Raw genomic sequence first — 19,404 nt, forward strand, 5'->3', positions numbered from 1 at the left:
ACTGTCCTCTAATAACATATATTACAGAGGCTGCAGGCAGGAGAGGGGTACAGACTGCTGGAAGGAGAGGAGGTGACACTGTCCTCTAATAACATATATTACAGAGAGGCTGCATGCAGGAGAGGGGGTACAGGCTGCTGGAAGGTGAGGAGGAGACACTGTCCTCTAATAACATATATTACAGAGGCTGCAGGCAGGAGAGGGGTACAGACTGCTGGAAGGAGAGGAGGTGACACTGTCCTCTAATAACATATATTACAGAGGCTGCAGGCAGGAGAGGGGGTACAGGCTGCTGGAAGGTGAGGAGGTGACACTGTCCTGTAATAACATATATTACAGAGGCTGCAGGTAGGAGAGGGGGTACAGGCTGCTGGAAGGTGAGGAGATGACACTGTCCTGTAATAACATATATTACAGAGGCTGCAGGCAGGAGAGGGGTACAGGCTGCTGGAAGGTGAGGAGGTGACACTGTCCTCTAATAACATATATTACAGAGAGGCTGGAGGCAGGAGAGGGGGTACAGGCTGCTGGGAGGTGAGGAGGTGACACTGTCCTCTAATATATATTACAGAGGCTGCAGGCAGGAGAGGGGTACAGGCTGCTGGAAGGTGAGGAGGTGACACTGTCCTCTAATAACATATATTACAGAGGCTGCAGGCAGGAGAGGGGGTACAGGCTGCTGGAAGGTGAGGAGGTGACACTGTCCTCTAATAACATATATTACAGAGGCTGCAGGCAGGAGAGGGGGTACAGGCTGCTGGAAGGTGAGGAGGTGACACTGTCCTCTAATAACATATATTACAGAGAGGCTGCAGGCAGGAGAGGGGGTACAGACTGCTAGAAGGTGAGGAGGTGACACTGTCCTGTAATAACATATATTACAGAGAGGCTGCAGGCAGGAGAGGGGTACAGGCTGCTGGAAGGTGAGGAGGTGACACTGTCCTCTAATATATATTACAGAGGCTGCAGGCAGGAGAGGGGGTACAGGCTGCTGGAAGGTGAGGAGGTGACACTGTCCTCTAATAACATATATTACAGAGGCTGCAGGCAGGAGAGGGGGTACAGGCTGCTGGAAGGTGAGGAGGTGACACTGTCCTCTAATAACATATATTACAGAGAGGCTGCAGGCAGGAGAGGGGGTACAGGCTGCTGGAAGGTGAGGGGTGACACTGTCCTCTAATAACATATATTACAGAGAGGCTGCAGGCAGGAGAGGGGGTACAGGCTGCTGGAAGGTGAGGAGATGACACTGTCCTCTAATAACATATATTACAGAGGCTGCAGGCAGGAGAGGGGTACAGACTGCTGGAAGGTGAGGAGGTGACACTGTCCTCTAATAACATATATTACAGAGGCTGCAGGCAGGAGAGGGGGTACAGGCTGCTGGAAGGTGAGGAGGTGACACTGTCCTCTAATAACATATATTACAGAGGCTGCAGGCAGGATAGGGGGTACAGGCTGCTGGAAGGTGAGGAGGTGACACTGTCCTCTAATAACATATATTACAGAGGCTGCAGGCAGGAGAGGGGTACAGGCTGCTGGAAGGTGAGGAGGTGACACTGTCCTCTAATAACATATATTACAGAGGCTGCAGGCAGGAGAGGGGGTACAGGCTGCTGGAAGGTGAGGAGGTGACACTGTCCTCTAATAACATATATTACAGAGGCTGCAGGCAGGAGAGGGGTACAGGCTGCTGGAAGGTGAGGAGGTGACACTGTTCTCTAATAACATATATTACAGAGGCTGCAGGCAGGAGAGGGGGTACAGGCTGCTGGAAGGTGAGGAGGTGACACTGTCCTCTAATAACATATATTACAGAGGCTGCAGGCAGGAGAGGGGGTACAGGCTGCTGGAAGGTGAGGAGGTGACACTGTCCTCTAATAACATATATTACAGAGGCTGCAGGCAGGAGAGGGGGTACAGGCTGCTGGAAGGTGAGGAGATGACACTGTCCTCTAATAACATATATTACAGAGGCTGCAGGCAGGAGAGGGGGTACAGACTGCTGGAAGGTGAGGAGGTGACACTGTCCTCTAATAACATATATTACAGAGGCTGCAGGCAGGAGAGGGGTACAGGCTGCTGGAAGGTGAGGAGGTGACACTGTCCTCTAATAACATATATTACAGAGGCTGCAGGCAGGAGAGGGGGTACAGGCTGTTGGAAGGTGAGGAGGTGACACTGTCCTCTAATAACATATATTACAGAGGCTGCAGGCAGGAGAGGGGGTACAGGCTGCTGGAAGGTGAGGAGATGACACTGTCCTCTAATAACATATATTACAGAGGCTGCAGGCAGGAGAGGGGGTACAGGCTGCTGGAAGGTGAGGCGGTGACACTGTCCTCTAATAACATATATTACAGAGGCTGCAGGCAGGAGAGGGGGTACAGGCTGCTGGAAGGTGAGGAGGTGACACTGTCCTCTAATAACATATATTACAGAGGCTGCAGGCAGGAGAGGGGTACAGGCTGCTGGAAGGTGAGGAGGCGACACTGTCCTCTAATAACATATATTACAGAGGCTGCAGGCAGGAGAGGGGTACAGGCTGCTGGAAGGTGAGGAGGTGACACTGTCCTCTAATAACATATATTACAGAGAGGCTGCAGGCAGGAGAGGGGGTACAGGCTGCTGGAAGGTGAGGAGATGACACTGTCCTCTAATAACATATATTACAGAGGCTGCAGGCAGGAGAGGGGTACAGGCTGCTGGAAGGTGAGGAGGTGACACTGTCCTCTAATAACATATATTACAGAGAGGCTGCAGGCAGGAGAGGGGTACAGGCTGCTGGAAGGTGAGGAGGTGACACTGTCCTCTAATAACATATATTACAGAGGCTGCAGGCAGGAGAGGGGGTACAGGCTGCTGGAAGGTGAGGAGGTGACACTGTCCTCTAATAACATATATTACAGCGGCTGCAGGCAGGAGAGGGGTACAGGCTGCTGGAAGGTGAGGAGGTGACACTGTCCTCTAATAACATATATTACAGAGGCTGCAGGCAGGAGAGGGGTACAGGCTGCTGGAAGGTGAGGAGGTGACACTGTCCTCTAATAACATATATTACAGAGGCTGCAGGCAGGAGAGGGGGTACAGGCTGCTGGAAGGTGAGGAGGGGACACTGTCCTCTAATAACATATATTACAGAGGCTGCAGGCAGGAGAGGGGTACAGGCTGCTGGAAGGTGAGGAGGTGACACTGTCCTCTAATAACATATATTACAGAGGCTGCAGGCAGGAGAGGAGGTACAGACTGCTGGAAGGTGAGGAGGTGACACTGTCCTCTAATAACATATATTACAGAGAGGCTGCAGGCAGGAGAGGGGGTACCGGCTGCTGGAAGGTGAGGAGGTGACACTGTCCTCTAATAACATATATTACAGAGGCTGCAGGCAGGAGAGGGGGTACAGGCTGCTGGAAGGTGAGGAGGTGACACTGTCCTCTAATAACATATATTACAGAGGCTGCAGGCAGGAGAGGGGGTACAGGCTGCTGGAAGGTGAGGAGGTGACACTGTCCTCTAATAACATATATTACAGAGAGGCTGCAGGCAGGAGAGGGGGTACAGGCTGCTGGAAGGTGAGGGGTGACACTGTCCTCTAATAACATATATTACAGAGAGGCTGCAGGCAGGAGAGGGGGTACAGGCTGCTGGAAGGTGAGGAGATGACACTGTCCTCTAATAACATATATTACAGAGGCTGCAGGCAGGAGAGGGGTACAGACTGCTGGAAGGTGAGGAGGTGACACTGTCCTCTAATAACATATATTACAGAGTCTGCAGGCAGGAGAGGGGGTACAGGCTGCTGGAAGGTGAGGAGGTGACACTGTCCTCTAATAACATATATTACAGAGGCTGCAGGCAGGATAGGGGGTACAGGCTGCTGGAAGGTGAGGAGGTGACACTGTCCTCTAATAACATATATTACAGAGGCTGCAGGCAGGAGAGGGGTACAGGCTGCTGGAAGGTGAGGAGGTGACACTGTCCTCTAATAACATATATTACAGAGGCTGCAGGCAGGAGAGGGGGTACAGGCTGCTGGAAGGTGAGGAGGTGACACTGTCCTCTAATAACATATATTACAGAGGCTGCAGGCAGGAGAGGGGTACAGGCTGCTGGAAGGTGAGGAGGTGACACTGTTCTCTAATAACATATATTACAGAGGCTGCAGGCAGGAGAGGGGGTACAGGCTGCTGGAAGGTGAGGAGGTGACACTGTCCTCTAATAACATATATTACAGAGGCTGCAGGCAGGAGAGGGGGTACAGGCTGCTGGAAGGTGAGGAGGTGACACTGTCCTCTAATAACATATATTACAGAGGCTGCAGGCAGGAGAGGGGGTACAGGCTGCTGGAAGGTGAGGAGATGACACTGTCCTCTAATAACATATATTACAGAGGCTGCAGGCAGGAGAGGGGGTACAGACTGCTGGAAGGTGAGGAGGTGACACTGTCCTCTAATAACATATATTACAGAGGCTGCAGGCAGGAGAGGGGTACAGGCTGCTGGAAGGTGAGGAGGTGACACTGTCCTCTAATAACATATATTACAGAGGCTGCAGGCAGGAGAGGGGGTACAGGCTGCTGGAAGGTGAGGAGGTGACACTGTCCTCTAATAACATATATTACAGAGGCTGCAGGCAGGAGAGGGGGTACAGGCTGCTGGAAGGTGAGGAGATGACACTGTCCTCTAATAACATATATTACAGAGGCTGCAGGCAGGAGAGGGGGTACAGGCTGCTGGAAGGTGAGGCGGTGACACTGTCCTCTAATAACATATATTACAGAGGCTGCAGGCAGGAGAGGGGGTACAGGCTGCTGGAAGGTGAGGAGGTGACACTGTCCTCTAATAACATATATTACAGAGGCTGCAGGCAGGAGAGGGGTACAGGCTGCTGGAAGGTGAGGAGGCGACACTGTCCTCTAATAACATATATTACAGAGGCTGCAGGCAGGAGAGGGGTACAGGCTGCTGGAAGGTGAGGAGGTGACACTGTCCTCTAATAACATATATTACAGAGAGGCTGCAGGCAGGAGAGGGGGTACAGGCTGCTGGAAGGTGAGGAGATGACACTGTCCTCTAATAACATATATTACAGAGGCTGCAGGCAGGAGAGGGGTACAGGCTGCTGGAAGGTGAGGAGGTGACACTGTCCTCTAATAACATATATTACAGAGAGGCTGCAGGCAGGAGAGGGGTACAGGCTGCTGGAAGGTGAGGAGGTGACACTGTCCTCTAATAACATATATTACAGAGGCTGCAGGCAGGAGAGGGGGTACAGGCTGCTGGAAGGTGAGGAGGTGACACTGTCCTCTAATAACATATATTACAGCGGCTGCAGGCAGGAGAGGGGTACAGGCTGCTGGAAGGTGAGGAGGTGACACTGTCCTCTAATAACATATATTACAGAGGCTGCAGGCAGGAGAGGGGTACAGGCTGCTGGAAGGTGAGGAGGTGACACTGTCCTCTAATAACATATATTACAGAGGCTGCAGGCAGGAGAGGGGGTACAGGCTGCTGGAAGGTGAGGAGGGGACACTGTCCTCTAATAACATATATTACAGAGGCTGCAGGCAGGAGAGGGGTACAGGCTGCTGGAAGGTGAGGAGGTGACACTGTCCTCTAATAACATATATTACAGAGGCTGCAGGCAGGAGAGGAGGTACAGACTGCTGGAAGGTGAGGAGGTGACACTGTCCTCTAATAACATATATTACAGAGGCTGCAGGCAGGAGAGGGGGTACAGGCTGCTGGAAGATGAGGAGATGACACTGTCCTCTAATAACATATATTACAGAGGCTGCAGGCAGGAGAGGGGGTACCGGCTGCTGGAAGGTGAGGAGGTGACACTGTCCTCTAATAACATATATTACAGAGGCTGCAGGCAGGAGAGGGGTACAGGCTGCTGGAAGGTGAGGAGGAGACACTGTCCTCTAATAACATATATTACAGAGGCTGCATGCAGGAGAGGGGTACAGGCTGCTGGAAGGTGAGGAGGGGACACTGTCCTCTAATAACATATATTACAGAGGCTGCAGGCAGGAGAGGGGGTACAGGCTGCTGGAAGGAGAGGAGATGACACTGTCCTCTAATAACATATATTACAGGGAGGCTGCAGGCAGGAGAGGGGTACAGGCTGCTGGAAGGTGAGGAGGTGACACTGTCCTCTAATAACATATATTACAGAGGCTGCAGACAGGAGAGTGGGTACAGGCTGCTGGAAGGTGAGGAGATGACACTGTCCTCTAATAACATATATTACACAGAGGCTGCAGGTAGGAGAGGGGGTACAGGCTGCTGGAAGGTGAGGAGGTGACACTGTCCTCTAATAACATATATTACAGAGAGGCTGCAGGCAGGAGAGGGGGTACAGGCTGCTGGAAGGTGAGGAGGTGACACTGTCCTCTAATAACATATATTACAGAGGCTGCAGGCAGGAGAGGGGGTACAGGCTGCTGGAAGGTGAGGGGGTGACACTGTCCTCTAATAACATATATTACAGAGGCTGCAGGCAGGAGAGGGGGTACAGGCTGCTGGAAGGTGAGGAGGTGACACTGTCCTCTAATAACATATATTACAGAGGCTGCAGGCAGGAGAGGGGTACAGGCTGCTGGAAGGTGAGGAGGTGACACTGTCCTCTAATAACATATATTACAGAGGCTGCAGGCAGGAGAGGGGGTACAGGCTGCTGGAAGGTGAGGAGGTGACACTGTCCTCTAATAACATATATTACAGAGAGGCTGCAGGCAGGAGAGGGGGTACAGGCTGCTGGAAGGTGAGGAGGTGACACTGTCCTCTAATAACATATATTACAGAGAGGCTGCAGGCAGGAGAGGGGGTACAGGCTGCTGGAAGGTGAGGAGGTGACACTGTCCTCTAATAACATATATTACAGAGGCTGCAGGCAGGAGAGGGGGTACAGACTGCTGGAAGGTGAGGAGGTGACACTGTCCTCTAATAACATATATTACAGAGGCTGCAGGCAGGAGAGGGGGTACAGGCTGCTGGAAGGTGAGGAGGTGACACTGTCCTCTAATAACATATATTACAGAGGCTGCAGGCAGGAGAGGGGGTACAGGCTGCTGGAAGGTGAGGAGGTGACACTGTCCTCTAATAACATATATTACAGAGGCTGCAGGCAGGAGAGGGGGTACAGGCTGCTGGAAGGTGAGGAGGTGACACTGTCCTCTAATAACATATATTACAGAGGCTGCAGGCAGGAGAGGGGTACAGGCTGCTGGAAGGTGAGGAGGTGACACTGTCCTCTAATAACATATATTACAGAGAGGCTGCAGGGAGGAGAGGGGGTACAGGCTGCTGGAAGGTGAGGAGGTGACACTGTCCTCTAATAACATATATTACAGAGGCTGCAGGCAGGAGAGGGGGTACAGGCTGCTGGAAGGTGAGGAGGTGACACTGTCCTCTAATAACATATATTACAGAGGCTGCAGGCAGGAGAGGGGGTACAGGCTGCTGGAAGGTGAGGAGGTGACACTGTCCTCTAATAACATATATTACAGAGGCTGCAGGCAGGAGAGGGGGTACAGGCTGCTGGAAGGTGAGGAGGTGACACTGTCCTCTAATAACATATATTACAGAGAGGCTGCAGGCAGGAGAGGGGGTACAGGCTGCTGGAAGGTGAGGAGGGGACACTGTCCTCTAATAACATATATTACAGAGAGGCTGCAGGCAGGAGAGGGGGTACAGGCTGCTGGAAGATGAGGAGGTGACACTGTCCTCTAATAACATATATTACAGAGGCTGCAGGCAGGAGAGGGGGTACAGGCTGCTGGAAGGTGAGGGGGTGACACTGTCCTCTAATAACATATATTACAGAGGCTGCAGGCAGGAGAGGGGTACAGGCTGCTGGAAGGTGAGGAGGTGACACTGTCCTCTAATAACATATATTACAGAGAGGCTGCAGGCAGGAGAGGGGTACAGGCTGCTGGAAGGTGAGGAGGTGACACTGTCCTCTAATAACATATATTACAGAGGCTGCAGGCAGGAGAGGGGGTACAGGCTGCTGGAAGGTGAGGAGGTGACACTGTCCTCTAATAACATATATTACAGCGGCTGCAGGCAGGAGAGGGGTACAGGCTGCTGGAAGGTGAGGAGGTGACACTGTCCTCTAATAACATATATTACAGAGGCTGCAGGCAGGAGAGGGGTACAGGCTGCTGGAAGGTGAGGAGGTGACACTGTCCTCTAATAACATATATTACAGAGGCTGCAGGCAGGAGAGGGGGTACAGGCTGCTGGAAGGTGAGGAGGGGACACTGTCCTCTAATAACATATATTACAGAGGCTGCAGGCAGGAGAGGGGGTACAGACTGCTGGAAGGTGAGGAGGTGACACTGTCCTCTAATAACATATATTACAGAGAGGCTGCAGGCAGGAGAGGGGGTACCGGCTGCTGGAAGGTGAGGAGGTGACACTGTCCTCTAATAACATATATTACAGAGGCTGCAGGCAGGAGAGGGGGTACAGGCTGCTGGAAGATGAGGAGATGACACTGTCCTCTAATAACATATATTACAGAGGCTGCAGGCAGGAGAGGGGTACAGGCTGCTGGAAGGTGAGGAGGAGACACTGTCCTCTAATAACATATATTACAGAGAGGCTGCAGGGAGGAGAGGGGTACAGGCTGCTGGAAGGTGAGGAGGAGACACTGTCCTCTAATAACATATATTACAGAGGCTGCATGCAGGAGAGGGGTACAGGCTGCTGGAAGGTGAGGAGGGGACACTGTCCTCTAATAACATATATTACAGAGGCTGCAGGCAGGAGAGGGGGTACAGGCTGCTGGAAGGAGAGGAGATGACACTGTCCTCTAATAACATATATTACAGAGAGGCTGCAGGCAGGAGAGGGGTACAGGCTGCTGGAAGGTGAGGAGGTGACACTGTCCTCTAATAACATATATTACAGAGGCTGCAGACAGGAGAGTGGGTACAGGCTGCTGGAAGGTGAGGAGATGACACTGTCCTCTAATAACATATATTACACAGAGGCTGCAGGTAGGAGAGGGGGTACAGGCTGCTGGAAGGTGAGGAGGTGACACTGTCCTCTAATAACATATATTACAGAGAGGCTGCAGGCAGGAGAGGGGGTACAGGCTGCTGGAAGGTGAGGAGGTGACACTGTCCTCTAATAACATATATTACAGAGGCTGCAGGCAGGAGAGGGGGTACAGGCTGCTGGAAGGTGAGGGGGTGACACTGTCCTCTAATAACATATATTACAGAGAGGCTGCAGGCAGGAGAGGGGTACAGGCTGCTGGAAGATGAGGAGATGACACTGTCCTCTAATAACATATATTACAGAGGCTGCAGGCAGGAGAGGGGGTACAGGCTGCTGGAAGGTGAGGAGGTGACACTGTCCTCTAATAACATATATTACAGAGGCTGCAGGCAGGAGAGGGGGTACAGGCTGCTGGAAGGTGAGGAGGTGACACTGTCCTCTAATAACATATATTACAGAGGCTGCAGGCAGGAGAGGGGGTACAGACTGCTGGAAGGTGAGGAGGTGACACTGTCCTCTAATAACATATATTACAGAGGCTGCAGGCAGGAGAGGGGGTACAGGCTGCTGGAAGGTGAGGAGGTGACAATGTCCTCTAATAACATATATTACAGAGGCTGCAGGCAGGAGAGGGGGTACAGGCTGCTGGAAGGTGAGGGGGTGACACTGTCCTCTAATAACATATATTACAGAGGCTGCAGGCAGGAGAGGGGTACAGGCTGCTGGAAGGTGAGGAGGTGACACTGTCCTCTAATAACATATATTACAGAGGCTGCAGGCAGGAGAGGGGTACAGGCTGCTGGAAGGTGAGGAGGTGACACTGTCCTCTAATAACATATATTACAGAGTCTGCAGGCAGGAGAGGGGGTACAAGCTGCTGGAAGGTGAGGAGGTGACACTGTCCTCTAATAACATATATTACAGAGGCTGCAGGCAGGAGAGGGGGTACAGGCTGCTGGAAGGTGAGGAGGTGACACTGTCCTCTAATAACATATATTACAGAGAGGCTGCAGGCAGGAGAGGGGGTACAGGCTGCTGGAAGGTGAGGAGGTGACACTGTCCTCTAATAACATATATTACAGAGGCTGCAGGCAGGAGAGGGGTACAGGCTGCTGGAAGATGAGGAGGTGACACTGTCCTCTAATAACATATATTACAGAGGCTGCAGGCAGGAGAGGGGGTACAGGCTGCTGGAAGGTGAGGAGGTGACACTGTCCTCTAATAACATATATTACAGAGGCTGCAGGCAGGAGAGGGTGTACAGGCTGCTGGAAGGTGAGGAGGTGACACTGTCCTCTAATAACATATATTACAGAGGCTGCAGGCAGGAGAGGGGGTACAGGCTGCTGGAAGGTGAAGAGGTGACACTGTCCTCTAATAACATATATTACAGAGGCTGCAGGCAGGAGAGGGGGTACAGGCTGCTGGAAGGTGAGGAGGTGACACTGTCCTCTAATAACATATATTACAGAGAGGCTGCAGGCAGGAGAGGGGTACAGGCTGCTGGAAGGTGAGGAGGTGACACTGTCCTCTAATAACATATATTACAGAGAGGCTGCAGGCAGGAGAGGGGGTACAGGCTGCTGGAAGATGAGGAGGTGACACTGTCCTCTAATAACATATATTACAGAGGCTGCAGGCAGGAGAGGGGGTACAGACTGCTGGAAGGTGAGGAGGTGACACTGTCCTCTAATAACATATATTACAGAGGCTGCAGGCAGGAGAGGAGGTACAGGCTGCTGGAAGGTGAGGAGGTGACACTGTCCTCTAATAACATATATTACAGAGGCTGCAGGCAGGAGAGGGGGTACAGGCTGCTGGAAGGTGAGGAGGTGACACTGTCCTCTAATAACATATATTACAGAGGCTGCAGGCAGGAGAGGAGGTACAGGCTGCTGGAAGGTGAGGAGGTGACACTGTCCTCTAATAACATATATTACAGAGGCTGCAGGCAGGAGAGGGGGTACAGGCTGCTGGAAGGTGAGGAGATGACACTGTCCTCTAATAACATATATTACAGAGGCTGCAGGCAGGAGAGGCGGTACAGGCTGCTGGAAGGTGAGGAGGTGACACTGTCCTCTAATAACATATATTACAGAGGCTGCAGGCAGGAGAGGGGTACAGGCTGCTGGAAGGTGAGGAGGTGACACTGTCCTCTAATAACATATATTACAGAGGCTGCAGGCAGGAGAGGGGGTACAGGCTGCTGGAAGGTGAGGAGGTGACACTGTCCTCTAATAACATATATTACAGAGGCTGCAGGCAGGAGAGGGGGTACAGGCTGCTGGAAGGTGAGGAGGTGACACTGTCCTCTAATAACATATATTACAGAGGCTGCAGGCAGGAGAGGGGGTACAGGCTGCTGGAAGGTGAGGAGGGGACACTGTCCTCTAATAAAATATATTACAGAGGCTGCAGGCAGGAGAGGGGTACAGGCTGCTGGAATGTGAGGAGGTGACACTGTCCTCTAATAACATATATTACAGAGGCTGCAGGCAGGAGAGGGGGTACAGGCTGCTGGAAGGTGAGGAGGTGACACTGTCCTCTAATAACATATATTACAGAAGCTGCAGGCAGGAGAGGGGTACAGGCTGCTGGAAGGTGAGGAGGTGACACTGTCCTCTAATAACATATATTACAGAGGCTGCAGGCAGGAGAGGGGGTACAGGCTGCTGGAAGGTGAGGAGGTGACACTGTCATCTAATAACATATATTACAGAGAGGCTGCAGGCAGGAGAGGGGGTACAGGCTGCTGGAAGGTGAGGAGGTGACACTGTCCTCTAATAACATATATTACAGAGAGGCTGCAGGCAGGAGAGGGGTACAGGCTGCTGGAAGGTGAGGAGGTGACACTGTCCTCTAATAACATATATTACAGAGAGGCTGCAGGCAGGAGAGGGGGTACAGGCTGCTGGAAGGTGAGGAGATGACACTGTCCTCTAATAACATATATTACAGAGGCTGCAGGCAGGAGAGGGGGTACAGGCTGCTGGAAGGTGAGGAGGTGACAATGTCCTCTAATAACATATATTACAGAGGCTGCAGGCAGGAGAGGGGGTACAGGCTGCTGGAAGGTGAGGGGGTGACACTGTCCTCTAATAACATATATTACAGAGGCTGCAGGCAGGAGAGGGGGTACAGGCTGCTGGAAGGTGAGGCGGTGACACTGTCCTCTAATAACATATATTACAGAGGCTGCAGGCAGGAGAGGGGTACAGGCTGCTGGAAGGTGAGGAGGTGACACTGTCCTCTAATAACATATATTACAGAGGCTGCAGGCAGGAGAGGGGTACAGGCTGCTGGAAGGTGAGGAGGTGACACTGTCCTCTAATAACATATATTACAGAGGCTGCAGGCAGGAGAGGGGGTACAGGCTGCTGGAAGGTGAGGAGGTGACACTGTCCTCTAATAACATATATTACAGAGAGGCTGCAGGCAGGAGAGGGGGTACAGGCTGCTGGAAGATGAGGAGGTGACACTGTCCTCTAATAACATATATTACAGAGGCTGCAGGCAGGAGAGGGGGTACAGACTGCTGGAAGGTGAGGAGGTGACACTGTCCTCTAATAACATATATTACAGAGGCTGCAGGCAGGAGAGGAGGTACAGGCTGCTGGAAGGTGAGGAGGTGACACTGTCCTCTAATAACATATATTACAGAGGCTGCAGGCAGGAGAGGGGGTACAGGCTGCTGGAAGGTGAGGAGGTGACACTGTCCTCTAATAACATATATTACAGAGGCTGCAGGCAGGAGAGGGGGTACAGGCTGCTGGGAGGTGAGGAGGTGACACTGTCCTATAATAACATATATTACAGAGATGCTGCAGGCAGGAGAGGGGGTACAGGCTGCTGGAAGGTGAGGAGGTGACACTGTCCTCTAATAACATATATTACAGAGGCTGCAGGCAGGAGAGGGGGTACAGGCTGCTGGTAGGTGAGGAGGTGACACTGTCCTCTAATAACATATATTACAGAGAGGCTGCAGGCAGGAGAGGGGGGTACAGGCTGCTGGAAGGTGAGGAGATGACACTGTCCTCTAATAACATATATTACAGAGGCTGCAGGCAGGAGAGGGGGTACAGGCTGCTGGAAGGTGAGGAGGTGACACTGTCCTCTAATAACATATATTACAGAGAGGCTGCAGGCAGGAGAAGGGGTACAGGCGGCTGGAAGGTGAGGAGATGACACTGTCCTCTAATAACATATATTACAGAGAGGCTGCATGCAGGAGAGGGGGTACAGGCGGCTGGAAGGTGAGGAGGTGACACTGTCCTCTAATAACATATATTACAGAGGCTGCAGGCAGGAGAGGAGGTACAGGCTGCTGGAAGGTGAGGAGGTGACACTGTCCTCTAATAACATATATTACAGAGGCTGCAGGCAGGAGAGGGGGTACAGGCTGCTGGAAGGTGAGGAGGTGACACTGTCCTCTAATAACATATTACAGAGGCTGCAGGCAGGAGAGGGGGTACAGGCTGCTGGAAGGTGAGGAGGGGACACTGTCCTCTAATAACATATATTACAGAGGCTGCAGGCAGGAGAGGGGGTACAGGCTGCTGGAAGGTGAGGAGGTGACACTGTCCTCTAATAACATATATTACAGAGGCTGCAGGCAGGAGAGGGGGTACAGGCTGCTGGAAGGTGAGGAGGTGACACTGTCCTCTAATAACATATATTACAGAGAGGCTGCAGGCAGGAGAGGAGGTACAGGCTGCTGGAAGGTGAGGAGGTGACACTGTCCTCTAATAACATATATTACAGAGGCTGCAGGCAGGAGAGGGGGTACAGGCTGCTGGGAGGTGAGGAGGTGACACTGTCCTCTAATATATATTACAGAGGCTGCAGGCAGGAGAGGGGTACAGGCTGCTGGAAGGTGAGGAGGTGACACTGTCCTCTAATAACATATATTACAGAGGCTGCAGGCAGGAGAGGGGGTACAGGCTGCTGGAAGGTGAGGAGGAGACACTGTCCTCTAATAACATATATTACAGAGGCTGCAGGCAGGAGAGGGGGTACAGGCTGCTGGAGGGTGAGGAGGTGACACTGTCCTCTAATAACATATATTACAGAGGCTGCAGGCAGGAGAGGGGGTACAGGCTGCTGGAGGGTGAGGAGGTGACACTGTCCTCTAATAACATATATTACAGAGAGGCTGCAGGCAGGAGAGGGGGTACAGGCTGCTGGAAGGTGAGGAGGTGACACTGTCCTCTAATAACATATATTACAGAGGCTGCAGGCAGGAGAGGGGTACAGGCTGCTGGAAGGTGAGGAGGTGACACTGTCCTCTAATAACATATATTACAGAGGCTGCAGGCAGGAGAGGGGGTACAGGCTGCTGGAGGGTGAGGAGGTGACACTGTCCTCTAATAACATATATTACAGAGAGGCTGCAGGCAGGAGAGGGGGTACAGGCTGCTGGAAGTTGAGGGGATGACACTGTCCTGTAATAACATATATTACAGAGCCTGCAGGCAGGAGAGGGGTACAGGCTGCTGGAAGGTGAGGAGGTGACACTGTCCTCTAATAACATATATTACAGAGAGGCTGCAGGCAGGAGAGGGGTTACAGGCTGCTGGAAGGTGAGGGGGTGACACTGTCCTCTAATAACATATATTACAGAGGCTGCAGGCAGGAGAGGGGGTACAGGCTGCTGGAAGGTGAGGAGGTGACACTGTCCTCTAATAACATATATTACAGAGGCTGCAGGCAGGAGAGGGGGTACAGGCTGCTGGAAGGTGAGGAGGTGACACCGTCCTCTAATAACATATATTACAGAGAGGCTGCAGGCAGGAGAGGGGGTACAGGCTGCTGGAAGGTGAGGAGGTGACACTGTCCTCTAATAACATATATTACAGAGGCTGCAGGCAGGAGAGGGGGTACAGGCTGCTGGAGGGTGAGGAGGTGACACTGTCCTCTAATAACATATATTACAGAGGCTGCAGGCAGGAGAGGGGTACAGGCTGCTGGAAGGTGAGGAGGTGACACTGTCCTCTAATAACATATATTACAGGGGCTGCAGACAGGAGAGGGGGTACAGGCTGCTGGAAGGTGAGGAGGTGACACTGTCCTCTAATAACATATATTACAGAGAGGCTGCAGGCAGGAGAGGGGTGCAGGCTGCTGGAAGGTGAGGAGGTGACACTGTCCTCTAATAACATATATTACAGAGAGGCTGCAGCCAGGAGAGGGGGTACAGGCTGCTGGAAGGTGAGGAGGTGACACTGTCCTCTAATAACATATATTACAGAGGCTGCAGGCAGGAGAGGGGGTACAGGCTGCTGGAAGGTGAGGAGGTGACACTGTCCTCTAATAACATATATTACAGAGGCTGCAGGCAGGAGAGGGGGTACAGACTGCTGGAAGGTGAGGAGGTGACACTGTCCTCTAATAACATATATTACAGAGAGGCTGCAGGCAGGAGAGGGGTACAGACTGCTGGAAGGTGAGGAGGTGACACTGTCCTCTAATAACATATATTACAGAGGCTGCAGGCAGGAGAGGGGTACAGGCTGCTGGAAGGTGAGGAGGTGACACTGTCCTCTAATAACATATATTACAGAGGCTGCAGGCAGGAGAGGGGGACAGGCTGCTGGAAGGTGAGGAGGTGACACTGTCCTCTAATAACATATATTACAGAGGCTGCAGGCAGGAGAGGAGGTACAGGCTGCTGGAAGGTGAGGAGGTGACACTGTCCTCTAATAACATATATTACAGAGGCTGCAGGCAGGAGAGGGGGTACAGGCTGCTGGAAGGTGAGGAGGTGACACTGTCCTCTAATAACATATATTACAGAGGCTGCAGGCAGGAGAGGGGTACAGGCTGCTGGAAGGTGAGGAGGTGACACTGTCCTCTAATAACATATATTACAGAGGCTGCAGGCAGGAGAGGGGGTACAGGCTGCTGGAAGGTGAGGAGGTGACACTGTCCTCTAATAACATATATTACAGAGGCTGCAGGCAGGAGAGGGGTACAGGCTGCTGGAAGGTGAGGAGGTGACACTGTCCTCTAATAACATATATTACAGAGGCTGCAAGCAGGAGAGGTGGTACAGGCTGCTGGAAGGTGAGGAGGTGAGACTGTCCTCTAATAACATATATTACAGAGGCTGCAGGCAGGAAAGGGGTACAGGCTGCTGGGAGGTGAGGAGGTGACACTGTCCTCTAATAACATATATTACAGAGGCTGCAGGCAGGAGAGGGGGTACAGGCTGCTGGAAGGTGAGGAGGGGACACTGTCCTCTAATAACATATATTACAGAGAGGCTGCAGGCAGGAGAGGGGGTACAGGCTGCTGGAAGGTGAGGAGGTGACACTGTCCTCTAATAACATATATTACAGAGGCTGCAGGCAGGAGAGCGGGTACAGGCTGCTGGAAGGTGAGGCGGTGACACTGTCCTCTAATAACATATATTACAGAGGCTGCAGGCAGGAGAGGGGGTACAGGCTGCTGGAAGGTGAGGAGGTGACACTGTCCTCTAATAACATATATTACAGAGGCTGCAGGCAGGAGAGGGGGTACAGGCTGCTGGAAGGTGAGGAGGTGACACTGTCCTCTAATAACATATATTACAGAGAGGCTGCAGGCAGGAGAGGGGGTACAGGCTGCTGGAAGGTGAGGAGGTGACACTGTCCTCTAATAACATATATTACAGAGGCTGCAGGCAGGAGAGGGGGTACAGGCTGCTGGAAGGTGAGGGGGTGACACTGTCCTCTAATAACATATATTACAGAGGCTGCAGGCAGGAGAGGGGGTACAGGCTGCTGGAAGGTGAGGAGGTGACACTGTCCTCTAATAACATATATTACAGAGGCTGCAGGCAGGAGAGGGGGTACAGGCTGCTGGAAGGGGAGGAGGTGACACTGTCATCTAATAACATATATTACAGAGCCTGCAGGCAGGAGAGGGGGTACAGACTGCTGGAAGGTGTGGAGGTGACACTGTCCTCTAATAACATATATTACAGAGGCTGCAGGCAGGAGAGGAGGTACAGGCTGCTGGAAGGTGAGGAGATGACACTGTCCTCTAATAACATATATTACAGAGGCTGCAGGCAGGAGAGGGGTACAGGCTGCTGGAAGGTGAGGGGGTGACACTGTCCTCTAATAACATATATTACAGAGAGGCTGCAGGCAGGAGAGGGGGTACAGGCTGCTGGAAGGTGAGGAGATGACACTGTCCTCTAATAACATATATTACAGAGAGGCTGCAGGCAGGAGAGGGGGTACAGGCTGCTGGAAGGTGAGTAGGTGACACTGTCCTCTAATAACATATATTACAGAGGCTGCAGGCAGGAGAGGGGGTACAGGCTGCTGGAAGGTGAGGAGGTGACACTGTCCTCTAATAACATATATTACAGAGAGGCTGCAGGCAGGAGAGGGGTACAGGCTGCTGGAAGGTGAGGAGATGACACTGTCCTCTAATAACATATATTACAGAGGCTGCAGGCAGGAGAGGAGGTACAGGCTGCTGGAAGGTGAGGGGTGACACTGTCCTCTAATATATATTACAGAGGCTGCAGGCAGGAGAGGGGGTACAGGCTGCTGGAAGGTGAGGAGGTGACACTGTCCTCTAATAACATATATTACAGAGGCTGCAGGCAGGAGAGGGGGTACAGGCTGCTGGAAGGTGAGGAGGTGACACTGTCCTCTAATAACATATATTACAGAGGCTGCAGGCAGGAGAGGGGGTACAGACTGCTGGAAGGTGAGGAGGTGACACTGTCCTCTAATAACATATATTACAGAGGCTGCAGGCAGGAGAGGGGGTACAGGCTGCTGGAAGGTGAGGAGGTGACACTGTCCTCTAATAACATATATTACAGAGGCTGCAGGCAGGAGAGGGGTACAGGCTGCTGGAAGGTGAGGGGGTGACACTGTCCTCTAATAACATATATTACAGAGAGGCTGCAGGCAGGAGAGGGGGTACAGGCTGCTGGAAGGTGAGGAGATGACACTGTCCTCTAATAACATATATTACAGAGAGGCTGCAGGCAGGAGAGGGGGTACAGGCTGCTGGAAGGTGAGTAGGTGACACTGTCCTCTAATAACATATATTACAGAGGCTGCAGGCAGGAGAGGGGGTACAGGCTGCTGGAAGGTGAGGAGGTGACACTGTCCTCTAATAACATATATTACAGAGAGGCTGCAGGCAGGAGAGGGGTACAGGCTGCTGGAAGGTGAGGAGATGACACTGTCCTCTAATAACATATATTACAGAGGCTGCAGGCAGGAGAGGGGTACAGGCTGCTGGAAGGTGAGGAGGTGACACTGTCCTCTAATAACATATATTACAGAGGCTGCAGGCAGGAGAGGGGGTACAGGCTGCTGGAGGGTGAGGAGGTGACACTGTCCTCTAATAACATATATTACAGAGGCTGCAGGCAGGAGAGGGGGTACAGGCTGCTGGAGGGTGAGGAGGTGACACTGTCCTCTAATAACATATATTACAGAGGCTGCAGGCAGGAGAGGGGGGTACAGGCTGCTGGAAGGTGAGGAGGTGACACTGTCCTCTAATAACATATATTACAGAGGCTGCAGGCAGGAGAGGGGGTACAGGCTGCTGGAGGGTGAGGAGGTGACACTGTCCTCTAATAACATATATTACAGAGGCTGCAGGCAGGAGGGGGGTACAGACTGCTGGAAGGTGAGGAGGTGTCACTGTCCTCTAATAACATATATTACAGAGGCTGCAGGCAGGAGAGGGGGTACAGGCTGCTGGAAGGTGAGGAGGTGACACTGTCCTCTAATAACATATATTACAGAGGCTGCAGGCAGGAGAGGGTGTACAGGCTGCTGGAAGGTGAGGAGGTGACACTGTCCTCTAATAACATATATTACAGAGGCTGCAGGCAGGAGAGGGGTACAGGCTGCTGGAAGGTGAGGAGGTGACACTGTCCTCTAATAACATATATTACAGAGGCTGCAGGCAGGAGAGGGGGTACAGGCTGCTGGAAGGGGAGGAGGTGACACTGTCCTCTAATAACATATATTACAGAGGCTGCAGGCAGGAGAGGGGGTACAGGCTGCTGGAGGGTGAGGAGGTGACACTGTCCTCTAATAACATATATTACAGAGGCTGCAGGCAGGAGAGGGGGTACAGGCTGCTGGAAGGTGAGGAGGGGACACTGTCCTCTAATAACATATATTACAGAGAGGCTGCAGGCAGGAGAGGGGGTACAGGCTGCTGGAAGGTGAGGAGATGACACTGTTCTCTAATAACATATATTACAGAGAGGCTGCAGGCAGGAGAGGGGGTACAGGCTGCTGGAAGGTGAGGAGATGACACTGTCCTCTAATAACATATATTACAGAGGCTGCAGGCAGGAGAGGGGTACAGGCTGCTGGAAGGTGAGGGGGTGACACTGTCCTCTAATAACATATATTACAGAGAG

The sequence above is a fragment of the Rhinoderma darwinii genome, chromosome 2, assembly GCF_050947455.1.
Source record: "Rhinoderma darwinii isolate aRhiDar2 chromosome 2, aRhiDar2.hap1, whole genome shotgun sequence".
Lineage (NCBI taxonomy): Eukaryota > Metazoa > Chordata > Amphibia > Anura > Rhinodermatidae > Rhinoderma > Rhinoderma darwinii.